The 19,917-nt window shown below is 40.5% G+C and overlaps 1 protein-coding gene and 1 long non-coding RNA gene across 5 annotated transcripts in view; both read right to left on the reverse strand.

Moving 5' to 3' along the window:
- SLC38A5 (solute carrier family 38 member 5) overlaps positions 1–2,328 on the reverse strand; it is a 38,568-nt gene extending 36,240 nt beyond the window's left edge. For 2 of the 4 annotated variants that reach the window (XM_026676345.2, XM_087956709.1), the window contains exon 1: positions 2,207–2,328. The gene's annotated coding sequence lies outside the window, so the exon portion shown is untranslated. Of the gene's footprint in view, positions 1–1,399; positions 1,738–2,206 lie in introns of those variants that run through there. The other 2 variants (XM_026676347.2, XM_087956710.1) reach the window with 2 other exon arrangements.
- A 14,425-nt stretch (positions 2,329–16,753) lies between these two features.
- LOC148132332 (uncharacterized) lies at positions 16,754–18,751 on the reverse strand. Its single transcript, XR_015747849.1, has 2 exons — positions 17,260–18,751; positions 16,754–17,217 (listed from the first exon to the last, which is right to left on the reverse strand). It is a non-coding gene; the product is annotated as an uncharacterized LOC148132332 (long non-coding RNA).
- Positions 18,752–19,917: the final 1,166 nt, after the last annotated feature.

Consider the following 19,917-nt stretch of genomic DNA (forward strand, 5'->3'; position numbering starts at 1 on the left):
ATGCTAAATGTATAGAATGAAAAAGAATGTAGAAAGAGGCATTGAATTACTTCAGTGGAATCACAGCTGTCCATTAGGGGATGGGGGACTGACATCACATATACCATGATTTCACTGTGCAAATGACACAACTGATGCAAATTACATAATTCACATGGAATGTTATTAGGAAATATATGTTGCAATCTTGCACATATTCCCTAATATTCCATGCACAAAGGCACTGTACTCTCTGCTAACCCATCTTTCATCTACGTGGGCATTGAAATTTCCAAAATTCCTTTGGCTTCATTGGCTGAGAATTGGAGCAAAAGTCCAAAAAGTGCAGAAGGGCACCTGGTGGAGGAAGCTGCCCTAAACTGTCCAGAATAATACTCCTTCCCTAGATCAATTCTCAAATCAAAATCCAGAATTTAAAATCCACCCTTTAAGGTAGCCTGAGATATTTGGTGCCTCTAGCAGACAGTAAAAGTAGTCAGTTGAAATTACTTTTTTTTTTTTTCCTTTTAAAGGAGCCAAGTTTGTCTAGAGGGAAATTTTATTTTATTTTTTCTATTATCCTCCCATTATCTGTGATATGCAGACAATTTTACACAATAATGTTAAAATTATAGGTAGTCCTCGACTTACAACCATGTTACAACAGCACTGAAAAAAGGGAATTCTGATCAGTCCTGGTGCTTATGACTGTAGCAGCATCCCAGCCCCCTCCCATCATTTAACTAAAATTCAGACACTTGGCAACTGAGATGTATTTGCCATGGTTGCACTGTACTGGGGTCATGTGATCACCATTTGTGATCTTCCCAGCTAGCTTCCAACAAGCAAAATCAATGAGGGAAGCTATATTTGCTTAAAACTGCAGCGATTCCCTTAGCAATCGTGGCAAAAAAGGTAATAAAAAAAATCAGGCGTGATTCATTTAACAATCAATTTGCTTAGCAACCAAAATTTGGGTCCCAATTATGGTCGTAAGTCAATGGCTACCTGTATGGCAGCACTAAAGGGATTCAAATACACTGTTTAGAGTTAACACTAATTTCTAATTGTATGGACCACCTTGATGATTTAAAAGGCTAAATATTAATAAATTGAATTTAGGTCATCTTATGTACTAGATATTCGCTTACTGTATTCCCAATCCCTGCCATGCTATTTTACTTCTCCAACAAGACCTCTCTGATCCCCAGAGAGACGCCCTCCAATTTATAACCCATGTTCAAGTTTGACAGACTCGATTCTCTTTGAACTTGGTACCATTTTAAGCAGAACCCGCCACCCCAAAAACACACCACACGAGTCTAAGCAGGTGTCCAAAATTCAATTTTTGCTAAAACTCCTGCCTAGTATATTTGTCTACTCTAAAATCCAATAAATATTTGCACTTTATTTAACCCACCTTTCATTTCAAAGACCGGGTTGTAGACAGGTTGTTCTCGGCTTCAGGATTGATTTGGCCTGTGTTGCTTGGAACGTCTGTCTGTCTGTCTGTCTGTCTGTGTGTGAGTGCGCGCGTGCTTGCATACAGTATACGTCTATATATTTCGAGGGAGCCCACGTGGCAACAACGAATCACCCAAAATAAAACACCCAGCCTTTCCAGCCAACGGCTTGCCGAGCGGCTGAGCGACGACAACCCTGCTTTCTTGGGCGAAAACCCCGGTTCCTCCCTCCGCCGTCCTGAGCTCTAGCATAAAGCCTCCCCTCCGCGCCCTCTCTTCCCCGCAGAGGCCCCCTCAAAGGGTCTCGCTTGTACGTTATTGGCTTCCCCGGCCAAGCCCACCAACGAGCGACCGCGGGACCCAGAGCCGCCCAGAAGCACCCTTTCACCACCACCACCCCAGTCCCGTCCCCCACCCACCCACAACCGCTCGCCCCTTGGTGACCCCCGAGCTTTTGGCCCACGTTTCCTTGAGGTCCCTTTGAAGTCTCTGCGGCCGGCGAAGGGGCCCCTCCGCGGAGGTGCGGGGGGAGTGGGAAGAGTTGTCGAGGGCAAGCAAAGGGACCTTCGTTTCTTTCTTGCTTCTCCCCACCGCCCAACCTTGAGCCCCACGACCTCCTCCACCCATCCACCCACTCCCCCCGTTTTTCAAGACGGCGCGGCCGCTCCGACGGGCGTCTGATGCAACAGCTCGAGCGGGTTGCAAGGAGGAGGCAAGCGCGCGCCTCTCCCCTCGCGCCGTCCTCTTCCGAACAACACACTCACCTTCTAGCTTTTCTTTGAGGGAAGAACCGGAGCCTTAACGGGGGATTCGCCTGAGAAGAGAAAGAGAAAGAGAGGAGAAGAGAAGAGAAGTGGCGCGGTGCTGAGGTGTTGGGGCGAGAGGGGGCGGCTCTCCCCGCGCACGCAAACATATACACAGAGAGGCGCTCTTAGACGCGGGCCGGGCCGGGCGGGCGAGCGCTTGCCAGCCTCACAGCCAATCACACCCCGAGGAAGTAGACTTCAGAAGAATGCGGGCCGGGACGTGGAGGGGGTGGGTGGTGTGGGGCGGGAGGCCGAGGCCCACGTGGAACAAGAGCAGGTGAAGCGCGGGCTCTCTTTTTGTTCCTCGCAGTCCGTTGGAAGCTTCGGTGGTCTTGCCGAGCCTTCGGGCGCCCAGGAAAAATTCCAATAGCCTGAAAAAGCCCTGGGAGAGATTCCGTGGTAGGATTGCATCGTGTAATGCACACGCTAATATGCACCGTGCCTTTTTGGCCGCTGTAGTTGTGCCCGCTTAACACACGAACGGGCAGGTTTTTCAATTGTATTTTGCAAGCGGTCCTCAAACTTACCACAAGTTCGTTTAGTGACCCTTGAAAGTTACAACGGCTCTGAAAATGCGACTTAGGGCCGTTTTTCCCCCACTTACCACCGTTGCAGCATCCCTACGGTCACATGATCAAAAGTCAGGTGCTTGGCAACTGGTTCATATTTATGGTTGCAGTGTCCTGAATGTGGTCATCTTTCCCGACCTTCTGACAAGCGAAGTCAGCGGGGAATCCAGATTCACTTAATAAGTGTTACTAACTTAACAACTGCAGTGATTCACTTAACGGCTTTGGTGCAAGAAAAGTCGTAAAATGGGGCAAACTCACTTAAATGTTTCACTTAGCAACATAAATTTTGGCCTCAATTGTGGTCATAACTCGAGGACTACCAGTATTTCTTTGTATTTGGTTCTATTCACCAGTGATTCACACGTGCATGTGTTGCCACTTGATGTTAATACCTGCTGTGTCAATGAGACACTATAGATAGGCTGCTATGGTAGCCTGTAAACACTGGCTTATGCCACCACTATACTTTTCTGCAGGTGCAGGGATTTGCAGTCAGCAGTCCAAAATGCAGCAAATAAGTTGCAATCAAAAGCGATTTGCATAATATGAACCATATGATACTGCACTTAATTATGTAAGCCAGCTCTTGGCAAATAATTTTAAAACAAATGAAAAATTCGTATGTAGCATTTGCAGCATATGAGATGGCTCATTTATACATGGACATCAAGTATTGTTTTTTCTGTGTGGATAAAAACAAAAATTCATAGACACATGTGAAGATCATGCACAATTTTGCCATGTACCATGTACTGTACAGAACATTTTTCAAATTTATTGATGGCTGTTGGGTTTTTTGCATATAATAAAACAAATATGAATGTCCATCAATGATTGTAGGGCACTGATCTTTAAAAAACAGAGAAGATACTATTGGCCCACAGAATTAAAACTCCCGGGAGATGACAAACACAAGATACAGATGTGTGTGTGTGTGTCTGTATTCAAATAAATTACATAGAAAGTCAATACATTTTATATTGTCTAAGCTACAGAACTGATAGCAACAGTAAGAGATTTTATCCACTTCATTGTATTCCCCCACTCCACCCCACCCAAGCATTTCCATTCATACCCTTCCACTCCAACCAGCATAACCCCCAAGTTTGCTAATGCCTCCTCCTATGTAGTTAGCAGAAATAAAAGAAATGATTGTAACACAAAATCACAAGATGGCCCTCTCAAAAACCTGATTGCTTTGATTCCTGCCAAATTACAAATAGGACTGGAATGCCTTCCTTTAATTTAATGAAGACCAAGCTTGTGGCTGAGGCTTACTGGGCCCACTTCCAACTGCCTGCAAAACGTTTATTGGAAACCAGTTAATTTCTCAGAACATTCCATATATCAAGGAACTTTTTAAAAAGGAGTTGGAGCAAGAAGGCATGGGGGATTCACAGCAGAGGTTAATGATCAGCACAATTTCTAAAACTGTTTCTCAACCTCTGTAATTTTAAGATGGGTGAACTTCAGTTCCCACAATTAGCCAGCCAGCGTGCCTATACATCTTAAAGTTGTTGAGGTGGAGAAACACTGGTCTAAAAATGTGCATTAACAATGATGTGGAAGAAGAATCTCATATTGTTTATCATGTTAATATTGTTTTCATGGCAAATCGGATTGATTATTCTTTTCCCAGATAGGCTACTTAACAGTACAGTAATACCTTGATCATTTATTGGTTCACATGATGAATACCAAAAATGATTAATTTTCCCCTTAAGGAATAATGTAGTGAGTCATAAGCTAGCAGACACCGACAAGTTCTAGCTTGTGTGTTGAGTACCAAACAAAACAATGAGTACCGGGACAACATTTTCACATCAAAATGCTTTGAGTACCAAATTTGATGAATTTCAAAATAACTGAGTACCAAGATACCATTGTACTTCCACTCCCAATATCCTACAAATTACCCTGTAGGAAACCCTGCAATTTACACTGCTTCCTAAGCCAGATCTACCATCTGGCAGAAGGAGGAAATTAAGACCACAGACAAGGAGTGGTGGAAGTGAGGTGAACCAGCAGGAGCGTCCTCTTTGCTGTTCCTCCTGGACTCCCCAACTATGTCCTTCTATTGGGGGACCACATTCTTCCCCACCTTTCCTAGACTTCCTCTAAACCTCTGGTTATGTATTCTCTAGGACATGGCTCCATGACTCATGCTGGTCCAATTCCACCCATTTCTGCAGATGGCCTTGGAAGCAGCAGCCTCTTGTCCTTTATCACAGATAGCAGATCCTGTTAGGACTAGAATTGCACAAGGATTGCCAGAAGTTCTTCTCAAGGCAGACCATTTGGTACCATTGGTTTCTTTCTCTGTTTATACTGTATGCAAAGCATGTATTCAAAGTCACTATCTCTGTGGCTGTATAAGGACCTATTAGTTCAGCTTTAGCCAAGTCTTAGAAGAAGCTTGCTCTTAAATTTCCATTTTCACCCAGGTACAGGCCCTTAAACAGGCTTGTGCTGACTGGTAATAATTAGGCTGCCTGACAAATGAGGTATAAACAATTGGTTAATGCAACTTGGGATTCCAAAGGATGAAGGATTAATACCAAAGGTACTTGAGGTGACCTCAGAAAGTTCTGGTCAGCTCTTTTCATCCAATGCCACTTCCTCTCCAGGCCATACGGTCTTACACCCAACAGATCTGATGCCATGGAAAAGTTGTCAATTGCAGTCTCTGGTTATGTGATAGTCAACCCTATCATGTCTTTGCAACACTTAATGCTCAGGGAAGGATGTGCATGATAAAGTTGGGTATTTCATGCAGTGATAGCTAGAAGTATATGAATGCTGTATTTCAAAATCTGTCACCAAAAACATCTGAATTTTGCAGAGGAGCGCATTATGCAATCATTGCTCCTATTGATTAACTACTTTGTATAATTTATCCAGCTTTTGACCTCATGGAAAGAACATTGTGTAATGCAAGGTAATGAAGCCTTGCCCCTCAGTAGCTGTATTGACCACATCACTACCCCACCCCCTGTTTTTTTAAACTGACCTCTGAATAAACTGGCCTGAATGACTTGCTTTCAGGAAATTCTTTGCATCACTTGTAGGAGAATCTTGTTTAAAGATTTTAATTAAAGATCTTGTTAAAATATTTTAATTAACATGGGGTTTGTATGTCGGTTTAGTCAAAAGATGGAAAAACTTTCTTCAATAGAGGTACTGTGGGGTAGCACTATTTCAATTTTAGTTCCTCCCACCTCTCTCCTGCATTTTTTTATGACAGATAATCCTCAATTTGCAACTGTAATTGAGCCTGTAATTATGGTCATAAAGCATGGTATTGTGACCACACACAATTTTACAACCTTTTTTGTGGCAGTCTTTAAATGAATGTAGAGGTTGTTTAGAGAATGTGATGGTCGTTAAGCAAACCAATTTTTTCCAATGTTTTTTTTGTCAGAAATTGGCAAAAATCACCAAAAACTGTGGTCATGTGAACAGCCACAAATGCAAGCCAATTACCATTCAAAATATGAACACATGACCATGGGCAGTAAGTGTTTTTTGGCTGCTGGAAAATTGGGTTGTAAATAGCTCTGGGAAGGTCCATCTTAACTTATAATAGTCACTAAGGGATTGGTCATTAAGCAAGGACTACCAGTATCTATCATGTCTGCTAACAGCTACCTGGGAAAGCTGGCTTACAGAAGGGCACATTGCCTGTATCAAGAAGTTTCCTACTTGTTCTCAGAGCAGCCTGACATACTCAGAAGAACCACAAACCACCTTGAATTGTATTATCAGGGGCTGGCAAAACTTGTTACCAGTTTCACGTGACCAGATTTGGTTCCAGTGGAAAAAAATGGCAAGAGAACCCTACTGAGATACCAGTGTGTCTGCAAGGGGTCTTTCCCAGTTCCAGCACTGCTGGCCCCATGTTGGTATTTCAAATAATCGAGGAGAAAAAAGGCCCAGGCTTAAGAGTGTTTACTCTCACATTTCCCACTGTTCTGATAACATAACTCCTGAAGGCTGCCCAACTGATCTACAGTTTTTCAGTGGTTTAGATCAAGGGTTCCCAAACTTGGTAAGTTTAAGACTTGTGGACTTCAACTCCCAGAATTCTTGAGCTAACATGACTGGAGGAGGAATTCTGGGAGTTGAAGTCCACAAGTCTTAAAGCTGTCAAGTTTGAAGACCCCTGGTTTAGATGAACATTTGGACATGTAGAGACCTGAACACATTTTCAGATTTATTTCTTTGCATGTAATTCTCTCCCCATTTCACTCCCTTTCAATTTCTCCTTTTGGTTCGTGATTGATTATAATGTATTTTGTTTGATGTTATACACCATATTTAATTTGGCACTCTTAGGGCCTTTTATGTGATATGGTAAATGTGGTCCTGCTCTTTTCCTTCTTTCATTCAAGCAAAACTTCTACAATTATTGTTAACTTGATTTCTTGTTTTTGTGATGCTTATTAGATTTGGCAGTCAGCTGGTAAAACTGTTAAATTGGTTACTAGTTTCTCTTCAAAGGACAACCTCTTTGTTGCAGAAATAACTTCCTAAGATTGATAAAACTTTTCAGACAGGAGAAGCTCATAAAATCAAGCCTATGCCCTTCCAGAAGCTATTGAACTACAACTCCCAGCAGTCCTAGGAGTTATAGCTTGGCAAATTTGGGGGAAGGTCTCAAGTTACATCATAAATACACAGGAGCAACATCCACAAACAATACTATATTGGTTTCTCTGGTCTATAATACTCTCGAATGCAAAAATGATTATGAGTATATTGAACCTTGATATTGCCTGGAAATTATTATTCCCTAATCCTAGGGGTGTTGAGGGTGAGCTGTGATGATGCAAAGCATTTTCTGGGACACTCTGTTTATGAAGCTCTTTTTCTAGACTGAACCCTCATTCTGTTTCCCTAGGCTCAAAACTCCTCTTTTGCCCCACCTGGCAGGCAGTTAAAATTTGGCAAACCAAGGCTCCCTTCTTGTTGCAGCTGCTGCCTACAGGGCCTTTCCCATGAAACAGAGTATGGAGATAACAAAATCAGCCAACCACAGGCATCTTACCCCGCGGGAGCTTCACTCCTACTTCCTCTCTTGATGCTGCCACATATACAATCATTTCCTCACTCCAAGTTCCAGCTCTTGCCATCCACAGGAGATCTGGTCTCTCATTGTTCTGCTGAGGGCCTGACGGGACACAGGACCCTATGGCTCTGCATGCATCAATGGCCTAATGCTGCTTTGTCTTTCTACACTGCCCTTACAGGAAATCCTGGTCTTGGAAGACACTTCCTTGAGGAGCTTCCTTGAACAGACTCAGTGCACTAGGCCAAAGCGTGGTGTGTGCAAGGCCATGGTCAAAATGGCATTAGACTTACTTACCAGAGGTTCCCCTCTGGCATATGGAAAGAGAGAAGAATTTTAGAATACCTCTGAGCATAGGCAGAGTATAATTAATCCACTCGGGTAATGCAGATCACCCTTACATCCTGCTCCAAAGCTTTCAGGCCAAAAGATCCAGTACTTTTTCTTTGGCAAATGAACCACAAATTACATTCAAGATGATAATTTGAAAGTGGAAAACTGGCCAAGCACAACAAACAAGATCTTGAGGTCTCCCCCAGGGTTGGGATTCAATTTTTTTTAACAACCGGTTCTGTGGGCATGACTTAGGTGGTGGGCATGGCTTGGTGGTCGTGACTGGGTAGGCATGGATTGGTGGTCATGTTATTGGCTGGGTGTGGCCAACTCAATATCTCTCACATCGAGGTAAGCATCTCCTCGCCTGGCCTCTCGTGACTGTGGGGATGCTGCAACAGTCATAAGTGTGAAAAATGGTCATAAGTCACTTTTTTCAGTGCCATTGTAACTTTGAATGGTCACTCCACACAAGCAAAGTACCAGCAAAGGAGGGGAAAAATAACTCCAGATAAGTTCCTGAGACAGGAAGTCTATTCCTGCCAAGGATGTAAAAAGGGTTAACGGAGAGGCAGTTTCTGTAAGCAACACCAGAATGTTTCCTTCCTGCCTTCCTTACAGGATTAGGCCAGTAATTTCTTCTAACAACCGGTTCTTCGAACTGCTTAGAATGTTAACCGGTTCTAGCGAATAGGTGCGAACTGGGAGAATCCCACCCCTGGTCTCCCCCACACACCCCCACCCCCACCTCCAAAATCAGCCTGATACCAGCCACAGGTGAACTGGAAAAGTGAGGCAGTTTGCCGTACTTAACACATGTGAGAAGACCACCAGCTCCTTGAGAGGCTAACATTGACTTTAATTAGCCCAAGCTGGTTGGCCCAGCTCTCCTCACTTGCTCTCTTGGAATGATTAAACTTCCAGTTTTCTATGATTTGGAAAACTTCCAGAGAAAGCCTTTTAGAGCCAGAAGAGACACAGCAGCAGGATTTCTGACAGATCCTTTCTCAAGCTGTTAATTGAGGGCAGGTTCAGATCCACAAGGTTGGAGAATACAGTTCCTTATCGGCAAACTAAGACTCACTTCCTCAGCCACACAAATCCCCTGCACACGTTACACCAAGCCATTGTGCATAAGTGCACCAATGTGCCTACCATCCTTTTCGTATTGTTTCTTTTTTATTCGTATCCATTTGATGTATTCATAACCATGCTTATACTTATACCTGTTATCTAATACTTGCTTGACAAATAAAATAAATGGTTTGTTTCATCCAGATTTCTTGAATAAATCGCCATTGCTTTGGTGCACAGAACATACGAAACCAACATTCTGCCCTTAATAGATAGGTGCGAATCCAGCAAAATGTAGTAAAGTGTAGAGGGTATATTCAAGAACAGCCTACCAACTGTTAGAATAACAAATCTGGGAATTCCAGGAGCAACAGACCCATCCCAACACATCTGAAAATTGACATGTTGAGGAAAACTGATGTGCTTTGAGCTATTCTTCCTGGGATGGATACAGTATGAAAGAACAGGCCAATTGGGGGCGAATCAATGCAGCTGCTGTTGCCTGGAAGGCAGAAAAGATAGGAGGCCCCAAATAAGCAGCTCGCTTCCAAAGTGGAAAATGCTAAAGTTGACGGTTGTCTCAAGAGTCCAGCCCATTTCCTTTTTTGGGAGATACCAGATGCTTGAGGACAAGGCCTGTGGCTGTTCATTGACGTGAGCAAAGAACTGCATATGGCACAGGGTTTGAGGCCCCCTCTTTTCTCTGGGATGACAATCATACAATCTTTTCTATACCTTGCTCTTTAGAGAGAAATTAATAGTTTAGGAATGCTTGTCCAATCCTTTCACTAGACAAGTGCTATTTAAGGTGAATCAGAGTTGGAGAAAAACCGTTAGTTTTTTTTTCCCTCAAAGAAAACAGTCTTTTTCTTTAAAGAGGAACTCTGAAGTTCTCTTAAAAAACATAACAGACTCTGAAGGCTCCTAGTCTGAAAAAGTATCTCCCTCTGGGGAACAAACAAGGGTTTGTTTGTTAGAGGATTAGATATTGTAAGTTAATTCAGGGATCTTCATGCTCTGGAGAATTTATTTTATTTTATTTTTTTATTTTTTTATTTATTTGATTTGCCAATTGTTTACAAGATAATAAGTATAAGTGTATACATAGTTGTGAATACATGAAATGGGTACATATAAGAAAAATAAAAGAAGAATAAGAGAAACAATAGGACAGGGACGGTAGGCACGTTGGTGCGCTTATGCACGCCCCCTACAGACCTCTTAGGAAAGGGGTGAGGTCAATAGTAGACAGTCTAAGGTTAAAGTTTTTGGGGTTTGGGGAAGAAACTACAGAGTCGGGTAGAGTATTCCAGACATTGACCACTCTATTGCTGAAGTCGTATTTCCTGCAATCAAGTTTGGTGCGGTTAACTTTGAGTTTGTATCTATTGTGTGCTCTTGTGTTGTTATGGTTGAAGCTGAAGTATTCATTGACAGGTAGGACATTGCAATGTATGATTTTATATACCATGCTTAAATCAGACCGAAGACGGCGTAATTCAAGGTTTTCTAGTTCTAGAATTTCAAGTCTGGTGGCATAAGGTATTCTACAACGAGTAGAGGAGTGGAGAACTCTTCTTGTGAAATATTTCTGGACTTTCTCAATTGTGCTAATATCAGATACGTAATGTGGGTTCCAGACTGATGAACTGTATTCGAGTATTGGTCTAGCAAATGTTTTGTATGCTCTGGTTAGTAGTGTGATATTACCAGAGAAGAAATCTGAGGTCCCAGTTGTGAAAGATAAATGGGGTGTCTCTGGACCTTGTTTTAATTTTATTTTAACCAGCTCATCCAGATATCTTGAATATTAAAATGAAGAGCAACTACATTTTTATGGGTAGGAATCAGTAAGCTGCTTAGAGTAATCTCAGTTGAAACAGCATAGACATATTTTGCAAGCATTTGCAAACGAACCTGGCTATTTAGCTTGAAAACTTATATATGTTTATGCTTACTTGAGAGAACATCCCATTGAACTTAATAGGGTTTCCTTTTCTTGACCTTAAATTGGCCTTTATTGAGAGGCAGGCAGGGAAAAGGAGAGGCTATTCTTGTACTAAAATGGATTCCACTAACTTGTGATTGTACCAAGTCTTCATCCCTAGAGATTACCAAAGCTGAGATCAAAGAGGGAGCTGTAAGTAGCATTCAGGTCCCCTGTCTCATGTATGTCATGAGGTTATTCTAGCTATGGAAAGAGCCATCATGCCAATTTGAATTAAACTTACTTCCTGACCCATCCACAGTCATGTAGTTCCACTTAGAATGGTGGCTCAATGCCATTCAGCCAAGGGAAGATATCATTAGCTGAAGCAATAAGGATCCTTGGATTTAGGGGCAAGGCCCTCTTTGGACAGCTGGTTATCTTGCAAGACACAAGGCATACAGATCTCTTGCCCCAGCTTCAGAGCTTCTTGCATGCCCTGTGTTGCCTGAGGCAGCCAAGCTCTTTGGGACAATGCTAAAAGGGCAGGTTTGCAGAATAAAAACACCACTGGCTTTGCGTCAGGTGCTTATATTGAGCAGGACTGACAAATCTTTATTAACATTCAGGCCCAAGTGAACCTTCACCTGGCGATCCTAACAACTCAACAATATTCACACAAAATACAGCTGTAATGCAACGTTGTGTGTAAGTCACCCAAAGAAAGATTAGGTGGTATAGAAATGCAAGAAATAAATGCATGAATTTCCACATTTGTAACTAGTTTCCCTGAAATGTCAATACACGGTATCAGGAAAAGTTAATTGGTTGCTCTTCTGCCTATTCTACTCTTCAGAGATTTGCTCTCTTCTTGGGGATGCCTATTGGCTTCCCATATACTGCTTGTTGGGGAGATATAAGCAGATATGCAATTCATTTGCTTGTTGCCCTCTAAACCAAATAAAACCAATTCCCACCTTTGGACTTTCTGCTGTTTGGATATGGAGGGAGTGTGCGATGATATCAAATCAGAAAATGTTTGAATTAGACACAGGCGGGCTCCTATTCTATCTCAAACAGTTAAGTTTCTCCTCGCTCTTCCTGGAATTATTCTTTTTAATTGCTAGGCATTCTTGACCATAACCTCTCCATACACAGCACTCAAAAAGTCAAGGATAGGGGAGATTAATTCTGCTCCTTCTTTGCAGCTTCTCTGTCCAGTGACACTTGGGATACTTTTAGCTCTTGCAGCTGGGTCAGTTTTGTCTGCTTGAAACTTGACAAGCAACAGCATGAAAACTAGAAATAAAAGGTAGAAAGGAGAACACTCATTCCGATATAGCTCAAGGGATAAACAAGAAAGAAAGAAAAAAACATGCAATAACCATTTGATTTATTGATGGAAAATTCAGTTCTGTAGCTTCATGTGTTTAACTGTCCTTTGAATTCTTTACTTGTTTGCTCTAAGTATTACAACATTAAGGTCAGAAATAGAAGAGTTCTATGCCCTCTATATTTGGCAATAGTGCAATTGGGATTCCCCCCCCCGCCCCCCCCTGTTTTGATGGTTGATTTCTGAAAAAGAGGGCACCAGCGTTTCTGTTTAGAAATTTCATCTTCTTCAATTAAAAGCCTTAATCTGCAGTGTACAGTACTCTGCTCCAAGTTACTGTATTTAGAAGTGACTTTGCACATATTCTGTTTTCAATGTTGTATGATAAACACATAATATTCATCATAAAGTTGAACCCTGGTTCAGATTCTGACTTTCTCCTTACAGTCAACATAAATAAGATTACAGAGTCAAGCTAAAAGTCAGAAATTCAATTTTTTGGTACAATACTTAAGACAACATTGCCTTAATATAAAAAGAGAAAGGAAGGTACAATTCCAGAGTATTGTATGTAGCCTGCCTATATTTGCAATCTTAGATTATTCTTTTCTTCTGAGAGTGATTGCTCCATCTTGTGTTGAGCCAGGAAACAACAAATAATCACAGAATGAAGTGCTCTAAAATATCCCTGTTCATTTGATGGCCATTGGAGTTGTAATGGCAATACAACTTTTGCATTTGTTTATAATTTGTTCTTTCAGAAAGTAAAAAAAAAAAAATCAAACTGGAGGTAAATTACTAAACCCTGCCAGGATCAGAGCTATGTGCTCTTTCTGTTTGAATAATGAATCCTAGAGGTGACATCTAGAGAACAACTTTGGTGTAATGGATGAAGTGCTGGACTAGAAATTGATGGACTCTGAATTTTAATCCTGCCTTAAATAAAAAGATGAAAACCAGTGGAGAGACTTTGGGCAGTTACTCTCTCTTAGCCCAAACAAGGTTGTTATTGTGGTGGAAAAGAGAAGTGAAGCCATTATTTATGCTCAGTTGAATCATGCAAAATAAAGGAAGGATGTAAATCAATAAATATCAAAATTGTATTTGGACTAATCATATAGAACCCTTTAAGGCTACCTTCTCTGATCTTCTAACTCCAGTTATGGATTGCCAAATAATATGTCATCTGGAAAACACTAACTGAAGGAGATTATATTTTCTTCTGTACATTTGCTAAGCAACTGTCATACTCTCAGTTCTGAATCTTGTTTTGTCCTACCTCATCCTGTGACCTTTTCTCTTTTTTTCTTTATGTTAAGCACCAAATATATTGTACAAACAGATATTAGTACAGACTTGAATTGTTCCAAATGTTATCCAAGGCCCAAATACTTTTTCCTATCATCTTCATTTAAGGTTATACAGATTGATTAGTAGAAAGTTACTTGGGAGCGCCTTTTCTGACTATAGCAATAGCACTTAGACTTATATACTACTTCACAGTGCTTTACAGCTCTCTCTAAGCGGTTTACAGAGTCAGCATATTGCCCTAAAGAATCTGGGTCCCCATTTTACCAACCTCAAAAGGATGGAAAGCTGAGTCAACCTTGAGCCAGTGAGACTTGAACTGCTTACAGTTGGCGGTCAGCAGAATTAGCCTGCAATACTGCATTCTAACCACTTGCACCACCCCGGCTCACTAACCCATTCTGTTAAAAGGCAGAAGCTTTCATGAGTCTTTTAATAAAAGATGTTAGTTGGAAAAGGTGCTACCACACTCCTGATCTTTTGTCACCAAAAACTAACAAGGCTCTCCTTCTATAATGTCTGTAACAAGAACACCAAATTCAGCCATTTGGGGTTTATTGGAAAATTACTTCACCATTATAGGAAGATATTTGATAATACAAATATACATGTACAAATATAAGATATTTGTATATGGAGTTTCTGATGCTATTCAAAGTGGCCCCTTAATATTTGCTTCTAAAAGATCAGTAATAAATTGTAGTATTAACTACAGTTTGTATATATAAACTGTACATTGTAGTAATAACTGCAATTGCACTTTTCCTGACAAAATACCTGACAAAATCACTTCAAAAATCTGTACTAGAAAATTACAGGTATTGGATTTCCTTAGCTTTAAATTTATTTAGAGGTTTGGTATTCTCCTCCATAAGGGGGGGGGGGGGAAATAACATTATTCCATCTTCAGTCTGCAGAACACTGATCCAGAAAGTCTCTTATCGTTGCAATATATTTTGCATTCAGATATACCTATAGCCCCTTGATTATCATGTGACTACAGATTTATATCCTTCTTTAAAATGAAGTATTCCAGGTCATCACTGGACTTGGAAGCATTCTGCATTTAGCATAATTTTTTTCCTGATAATTGCTGCAATTCCATTTGGTTAACACACACATTCATATGCTGTGACAAAAACAGTCACACAGCATAAGATGCGAAAGAGAAACTGTTAATTCTGCATTATTTGTTATTGGGGTACAAATTGATAGTTCCTGTATCATTTAAGGATTTTTCTACTCAAAATTTGCTGTTCCACAAGCATAAAACTTGTCGGATCAGAGTAGCCTTTATGAAATTGTTGAGACAGAATCCACCAGTGCATTTACATTAACAAAAATAGTTTTCATGCATGATGTAGAAGAGGTGAATCTCCCTGCCCAGGGAACCTTTGAAAACAGACCATTAATATTTATAGAAGGAAAAATACAGTTTTTGAAGATAGAGGTCCATAAGTCTGAATTTCACTCTTTCTCAATGTATTTTGACAAAAGTTGAAAAATGTCAAGCAGAATGTAAAACACTGTTATTTTCCAATATTCCAATCTCAAAACAGGTCTTTTTTTTAGTGTTCTGAGTTCAGTTTAAAAAAAAAATTATTTTAGTAACTTTGTCCAGAAATCAAAACAACACCTATATGTGACAAAACAAATTGCATTACTTGCAATGGCTGCAAGGAAGATAGGAAAGCAGATGCTGACAGTGTGGTTAATGAGGGGGAATGAATTGAACTGAAATATAAAACCTGGCTTTTAGTGTCATATTATTATTAGGTGGTTTTTAACTTTTTGTTTTAGCTTGTAATCAGATTGCTTTCTTCCAAACTTTTTCTAGACTTAGCCATTACTAAGCAAACATCCGAGATAAGCCTATCCTGCCAGCTTACCAGGTAAACACTGCTGTTTAAAAAAAAACAATTTGTTCATGCAGATAAGGTAAATGGATTGTGTTGTGATATTGTACACAAATAGCCAACTCTGGCTGATCCTCCCCAAACCTACATATAATCAAATCTAGTTAGTGCTTATTTGCAAGACCATCAAGAAACCCAAGGATAGTTAGACTGGGAAGTTACACGTTTCAACAGGAAGCAATAGCTAAATCACTTGACATCGTTGCTAAGAAAACTGCTTTTTTAATAGTCAAAAGTTGAATTTTGAGTCTTTACCTTAACAACCTGCACATGTAGTGTAGTATTGTAATTTATATACAAGCGTTGCTAACATGTTCAGGTAATGAAAATACATATTTGTATTTGACATATTTTATGAACTGGGCATGGCTAGTCTAGTGAAGAGAAGGACCAGGGGAGACATGATAGAGGTCTTCCAATACTTGAGGGGCTGCCACAGGGAGGAAGGGGTCAAGCTATTTTCCAAGGCACCTGAAGGCACCTGTTTCTTTTGTCCTTGTGAGCTCCAGCATGTTTTGCTTCCCTACTGTGACAATGCTCTATACAGCCCTCGACTTGTGACCACAAGTGAGCCCAAAATTTCTGTTGCTAAGTAATTGTTAAGTGAGTTTTGCCTCATGTTACGACCTTTCTTGACACAGTTGTTATGTGAATTGCTGCAATTGTTAAGTTAGTAACATGATTGTTAAGTGAATCTGGTTTTCCCAGTTGACTTTGCTTGTCAGGAGGTTTTAAAAAGTGATCACATGAGCCCATTGCCAGTTGAATTGCCAAGAGCCCAAATTTTGATTACACAGTCATGGGAATGCTGCAACAGTTCTGTGAAAACTGGTCATGTCACTTTTTTCAGCACCATTTTAACTTCAAACGGTCACTAAATGAATGGCTGTAAGTCAAGGACTACCTGTATGTTATTTCCATGGTTCTACAGTGCCATCAAGATAGATTCATTAACACCAAAATTAAAAAACAGGTTGAAGCGTAAACTCATTTTTAATTTTTTGAGAACCAAAAAAATAGTAAAGATAAAACTGTAGTGATACGGCATTCCTAACAATGTTCAATCACTGTTCCAGTTCCACTCTTTAACACTTTTTTTAATGTGGTTTTTTTTTTAAATCATCCACTGACATTTTTTTTCTGCAAGTTGTATGTCTGGTATCAGTCAGCTTGATTACCATCCCATCTACCCTTCTTGGGCTGATATTGTTAAATTTCTTCCAAATTGGTTTGCCATAATTTTCTCCTTGCAAATGTTTTAATGCTAGCCTAAAATATTGTGGGCAACATTTTAAAGGTTTTGGGCACCATTTTCTTTCTCCTTATCTATCCTGTACACCAGTGGTGGGATTCAATTTTTTTTACTACCGGTTCTATGGGCATGGCTTGGTGGGCATGGCAGGGGAAGGATACTGTAAAATCTGCATTCCCACCCCCACTCCAGGGGCAGGATACTATAAAATCCCCATTTCCTCCCCACCCCACTAACCTGCTTTCCAGCTCCGTTCCCCTGTGCAGGGCAACAAAAGAAGACCCAGCTGATCAGCTGGGACTCAATGGGAAGCAGAGAATAGATGGGGGGTGGGGCCAGTCAGAGGTGGTATTTGCCGGTTCTCTGAACTACTCAGAATTTCCGCTACTGTTTCTCCAGAACTAGTCAGAACCTGCTGAATACCACCTCTGCTGTACACAGAGATATTTTCTATAGTGCTTTAAGGCAGAGTATATCATACTGCAGGATCACATTTGTCTTAAGTTTCTTAAAGCTCCTTCTGACAAACCTTCATCTACCTCAACCCATCTCTTTGATTGGCAAAATCAATGAACTGGGATTAGCATAGGATTCTATTTTTAAGACCCATTAAAATATTAAGTGTTTGTTTTGGCCCTTGTTAGCTGCTAGTCCTCTTTTGTCTTGAAGCCACTATATTAATGCAAGATAAGGATTCTGTGTCTCTCCTCCAGTTCTCAGCAACTTAATCAAGCCACTAAGCTGACATTAGAATCTGATAACACAGGAAATGTAAATTGCCTTAGCAAAGAACAAAGCTGGGCTGGTCCACTCCTTTAATTCACAAACCAAGGCAACAAGCAACAGGTATTTTTATTAAGACTTTCAAACCTTTATCATATTTGTTTTAAGCAAGAGAGACAAAAGTGTCTTGAGGCCAGAAGGAAAAATGGCCATCTGAATTTAACGACAATACATTAAGAGGAGATAAAATTGAAAAATAGTTACACAAGTATATGAGCAAAAAAAAAAAGTTTATATGAGAAGGGTACTGTCAAGCATGCAACAGTATAAATGCCTTGTCCTGAGGAGAGGTGGAGTGAGGGCTGAAACAGAAAATTAACTCATAAAGCCTTTCTCTGGACACTTCCTTTTTGGTTCCTTCTTCAGGCCTGCTGGTGATGACCAATCCCTGATCCACTGAATCTTAGAAACTATCCAGTGGAATGAACCTAAGTGATTAGGTTATCAAGAATATAGGTTAAAGGTTTCCATTTTCTTAGTCCATCAAAACAACTTTAAACATCACTAAAAATCCAGAACCATATGTGCCAAAATATCTTGATGCCTGAGGCAGGAACTCCACGTACCACCTTTCTATTCATTTATAGAGGATATTGGGAATGAACTGAAGAGAAGGATCCCTTTTGTATTACCATTCATTTCACAGGTGCCTGCTAAGGGGAACTCTCCAAAACTTTAGATACAATGGGTCTCAATGGCACTGTCACAGACACCTCTATCTAAGCTGGCCAGTTTATATACCTTTGGCTACACACTTTATTCAGCCCCCTTCTATCTTTTTACTGGAAACTTAACTTTCAAAAGGGTATTCTTCATCTCTGAACAAGCTCACCATCTTATTAAGACTCGGTGTAACACTAGAAAGATACTAGACCAAATATGCGAGCATCAGGATTCTGGCACCACCGGTTCCTAGCTCATACAACCTTCCTTTAAAGCAGGGGTGTCCAACCTTGGCAACTTTAAGACTTGTGGACTTCAACTCCCAGAATTCCTCAGCCAGCAAAGCTGGCTGAGGAATTCTGGGAGTTGAAGTCCACAAGTCTTAAAGTTGCCAAGGTTGGACACCGCTGCTTTAAAGCCTTGTTACAAATGTAAAGCATCACAACAAAAAGGAAAAAAAAAACCTTGTATAAATAAATACAATACAATGGCAAGATAAAAATATATAGATATAAATATAACACAGAATAACAAACTTTAATAAATTAAAAGTCTTCTCTCAGACATGGGAACAGAAACGGAGGAAGGAAATCTAACAGAATTTGGCCACCAGCTTTCAAGTACCATAGGAGGCTCCAAAGATGGAATCATGCAAAATAGAGTTTATGTTATAGCATCTGTACTCAGAGATTGGCTGATAAATGATATCAGCTGTAACATAGTTCTCAAAATTGTCAAGGGGGGAGAATTTGGACCCCTATAATAAACCCTAAGCAGGACTCCCCTCTTGGTGTTCATCTAGAAGCAGAAATAAGGCATGTAGGCAGCTTCCGTATTATCACCACTATTTCTGCTATTAAAGAATCGTGACAAACTCCTTATGCAAATCTCACCAAACCAACAAAGAGCACAAAAGAATTTCTGTTCATTTCACTCAAACTGCCAGGCTGTTTCATTGAATTTTAATAACTAGATCAGATCCATCTGGATGTGTTAGCTGCCTGTTGGTCAGATTCTCTGCCTGAGTAACAAATAGGAGAATCTGAATTAAAACGTTGGTGGTGGTGATAACAGTAGAGAGGGAAGAAAACCCAGAGCAGCAGACAAGGGATTATAAGGCAAGGAAAGTTCAGGAACATCTCAACAATATAGAGAGGGTCTGTTAAGGTATTTTCTTCTCCAACTGATATAACCAATTATTTTGGCAATATAGTATTAGTCAGTTCCATTATTTGCTTCAGAGAACTAGTTTAGCACATTAATGAAAGAAAGCAGCAGTGAAAAATAAGCAAGTAGAATTATAGAGAGATTTGGAGAAGCAATACATTTTAAGCATAAACTTTGGATGGTCACTGAAGTCAAGCAATTAATTAAAAGGAGCTGAAAATTATACAATTACAGCATCACTGCCAGTTGCATGGAGGTTTGCTTGTTCTGTTC

The sequence above is a fragment of the Notechis scutatus genome, chromosome 2, assembly GCF_049901735.1.
Source record: "Notechis scutatus isolate UNSWTSFEM ecotype Mainland chromosome 2, rNotScu1.2, whole genome shotgun sequence".
In the NCBI taxonomy this organism is placed as follows: domain Eukaryota; kingdom Metazoa; phylum Chordata; class Lepidosauria; order Squamata; family Elapidae; genus Notechis; species Notechis scutatus.